At 42.0% G+C, this 4,171-nt stretch overlaps 1 protein-coding gene across 1 annotated transcript in view; it reads left to right on the top strand.

The window, feature by feature from the left end:
- AGL (amylo-alpha-1, 6-glucosidase, 4-alpha-glucanotransferase) overlaps positions 1 to 4,171 on the top strand; it is an 87,354-nt gene that overhangs the window by 35,771 nt on the left and 47,412 nt on the right. The window lies entirely within an intron of this gene.

The raw sequence follows: 4,171 nt of genomic DNA, 5'->3' as shown, positions 1-4,171 counted from the left end.
GTCTTCCTAAAAGCAAATGAGAGTTTTAACTAGTGAAGAATGTCCGTCTTCAGCGTTATACTCTTTTAAGATCCAAATGGGATCAGATGGAGCACAGCATCCTGAATGATGAGATAGGAAGCTGAGGGCAGTGGGCTTATGGTGACAGACAGAAGCAGCTCTGAGGAGGAGGAGGAGAAGGGTGGAACCACTCAAGTTAGTCTGGGTAGACTAGAGAAACAAATCCATCGACACTCACATGTGCATAGGAAAGAGCTTTATATGCAAGAGCAATTGAATATTGAGAAAATGCCCCAGCTCAGTCCAGATCAAGTCCATCAGCCAGATATTAGCCCATATGTCCCATACCAATCTATAAAGTCCTCTTAAGACTCACGAAGCACATGCAATGACGCCGAGTGCAAGAAGATCACAGGCCAGTGGGTGGAAAGTCTTGTGGATCAGTTTGGTAAGGATATAACTTGGCTCAGTCATTTGCAAAGAAAGTTTGGCAGTTTCTTATATGCCCAAATGAGGCAAAAACTTTTATCCACACACAACTTTTCACATGTTTATAGAAGCTCTTTTCACAAGTTCCAAAACTTGAAGCAAAGATGCCTTTCAATAGACAAATTGTGGTACCTTGATACATGGAATATTGGCAGTAAAAGGAAATGGACTAACAAGCCTTCAAGGAAAAAAGACATTGAAGAACCTTATATGCATATTTCTAATTTACAGCTTACATACAATATGATTTCTGCTATATAACCTTATAGAAAAGACAAAGCTAGAGAGACTGTAAGGATCCCTGGTGGCATAGTGGTTCTGAGTTTGACTTGTAACCACAAGGTCAGCAGTTTGAAACCACCAGCCACTGTATGGGAGAAAGATCAAGTTCTACTCCTATAAAATAGTTACACAGAGTTTTGGAAACCCTGAGAGCAGTTCTGTTCTGTCCTATAGGATCACGGAGTTGGAATTGACGTGGTGGCAGTGGGTTCATTTTGGGGGGTGGAGACAGTAAAAAGATCAGGGGTTCAGGGAGGCAGGAGAGATACATGGTGCACAGTTTTTTAGGACAGTAAAACTATTCCATATGCTACTATAACAGTGAACATACAAGGAGGCTTCAAAAAATTCATGGGAAAATGACTTATTGTGACCCTAAGGAAAGAGTGGAGCTGCCCCTTAGGCTTTCCATTACGGCCATGTTTCTGGGAGCAAACTGCCGTGTGTTTCTCCCGTGGAGCAGCTGGTTTAAGTTTGCAACACGAATCTTTTGGTTAGCTGTTGAGCTGCATCACTAGAGCACCCGCAGTAGTAGTAAGGGACCATTTCCTCTGTAAGTGCCACCTGAACTGTGGAGAACCTGCAGGCTGAGGAGATAGTCCCTGGTGTCTTAGCCTGAACCTCCCAGGAGGGAGTGAGTACCCACCTTAAGAACAAGGTATCTCAGGGATGTTAGAATTTGGTATTCTTTACCGGCCATACCTACCTAGGGTAAGACTTCCAGCCTTTAAGTACCAGGTGGAGGAAGGGAGCTCTTGATTTTCCATGTGCCTACCTGGATAGAGCTTTTGCAACAAGGGAGTGAGAAGTGCAGGACTGACCCACACTAGGAGCTAAGGAGAGGGGGAGCTTTTGTCTTCTTGGCCACACCTGCGTAGAGCACCTGGGATAGAACTTGAACTTACATGACTAGTTGGTTGGGAGGGATAAGAAACAGGTCATGCATGACTCAACTACTACAGATTCATGCTGTTCATACCATGATTTAGCAATTACCCTTGAATGTGTTTGTTTACTTTATGCCCTTGGGACTATTTACAGAAACTTAAAATCTGTTTGTCTTACAATATTCACTGGCTGTAATCAAGCTGTGCTTGAGTGAATGAAGCATGGGTACATAACCTCAGCAGCAGAGCAAAGTGGTGAAGATCACAGGTTTGCCAAGAGAGTTGTTGAAGTTAACATCTGGCTTCAAAAGGAGCACTGGTGACTTACTGTGCCTTGATGATTTAGTGGGCTGTGCATTGAGCTGCTAGCCTCAAGGTCCTCAGTTTGAACCCACCAGTTCCTCCTCAGGAGAATGAGGCTGTCTGCTCCCATAAAGATTTAAAGTCCCTGAAACCCCAAGGGGCAATTCTACTCTGTCCTATAGGGTCACTGTGAATTGGAATCGACTAGAATCAACTAGTCACTAGATGGCTGCCCGTTTGGTTTTGATTTTTTAGGAAAAAGTACAGAAATGACATTTGATCTCCAGCTCCCAAGGCTAATTGTCAGGCATACGTCTGCCCTCCAAACTTCCTAGCTATTCTGACACCAACCGTCCTGCCCATGGCTCTTTCACCTGGGTCCCTTAATTCATTGCAATGACCACAGGGAACTCTTAAACAATACTCAAAATTTGGGGGTTTAACAAGTTAGAATTCAGGTGAGAATTGCTCAGGGAACAGTTGTTTAGTGAGAACAGCCCTCTCTCTATTCCTTAGCCTTTTGACCTGGCCTGCCCTGTTCAGACAGTGTCTGAGTGTTCTTTTACGGTTGCCCAAAGGGCATACCACTCCCATGTAAACTTCATCCTGAAACCTGGCTCATCAAAACAAGTCCATAAGTGCCCACAGACACCCCACTTCACAAGTCAGCCTCCTGTCCCCAAACACTCAGCTTTATTTGCTTTGTAGTCTGTGAAGCCCACCACCTTGTCTCATGCTCTGGTTCCTGGTGCAGCTGCTGCTGTTGCTGCTCATTGCCATTCCTGTGGTGTCAGAACTAACTGTCTCTCACATTCAGGAGGCTCAATATGCAGGTATATCGGGGACCAAAAGGCATGCTCCACTCCTGGCTCTTTTCTTTTGATGGCAGTGCAGTCCCACTCCCGAGTCCGAGGTTGCTTACTTTATAATCACAATCAACTGTTAGCAATCACTCCCAGCTGATTATAATCCAACCAGTATCTTCCCTCACTTTCTTACGGAGACCATCAGGAAAATGAAGGTTGTTTGGTGGAAGTTATAAAGGCTGCTTATGGCTAGAAGAGCCATATAGGTAGTTCGCTACATTGAAGTTTGGGATCTGTCTTTAAATGACTTTGGCTGAGTTAAATATTTTATTGTGCCCCAGTTCCTCACCTGTTAAAAAAATGACAAAATAGTGTGGCCAACATCACATAAGTAGGACTGGACATTAATGTTCATTGTTGGTCAATTACAATTCATAGTAACCCACATGATCCCATGTGTTCCTTAGGATTTTCTAAGGTACATAGAACTGTTCCATTCGATTTTCAAAGCTGCGCTGTTTGTGGAAACAGCTCATTAAGGTACCTCAGAGTGGGTTCAAACCACCAGCCTTTCAGCTAGTAGTCTAGCGCTTAACCATTTGGCACTGCCCAAGGACTCCTTTCAGTGCTTAGACTAGTTCTTGACATGTAGTTGGGAAGCAATAATTGTTAGTTTTTTTAAATCTCATGTACACTAACCATTCATGCTAATCGTGAATTCAGAGGCCATCAGTCCAATTTAAAGGTCAAACAAACATATCAGCCAAGGCACCTAATTTTACCACAAAAACTGCATTAAAAATATGCTGAAAAACTAGGCTTATACTTGAGTATATACAGTAATACAAGTTATCCTTAATGTAAATACTTAGAATATTTTGCAGAAGTAATTATGAATTTACTATACAAGTAGAAACAGATATACTTTGAGCAGTGTTGCTCTTGAAGTATTATCAGAACAACCTATCTTTATTAACACTTCGGGATTAGGTATGCAAAGAAGGTACCGAAGAGAAATTCAATTTTATTTTGATCACCATTGTCTAACCAGAATATTTTAAAGTAATACTATATGATGAAATGCATGGTAGGATAATATAATCAAAGGAAAATTTTTTATATTACGATATATCATTGTAAAATATTGAAGGGTTTTTTAAAAATCATCTTATTGGGGGCTCGTACAACTCTTATCACAATCCATACATATATCCATTGTGTCAAGCACATTCGTACATTTGTTGCCATCATCATTCTCAAAACATTTGCTTTCTACTTGAGCCCTTGATATCAGCTCCTCATTTTTCCCCTCCCTCCCCACTCACCCTCCCTCATGAACCCTTGATAATTTATAAATTATTATTATTTTGTCATATTTTACACTGTCCGACGTCTCCCTTCACC

Source organism: Echinops telfairi, unplaced genomic scaffold, assembly GCF_000313985.2.
Source record: "Echinops telfairi isolate 266 unplaced genomic scaffold, ASM31398v2 ScPeMD7_443;HRSCAF=831, whole genome shotgun sequence".
Taxonomy (NCBI): domain Eukaryota; kingdom Metazoa; phylum Chordata; class Mammalia; order Afrosoricida; family Tenrecidae; genus Echinops; species Echinops telfairi.
The sequence above is the reverse complement of the archived record's forward strand: the minus strand, read 5'-3'. Positions and strand labels throughout refer to the sequence as shown.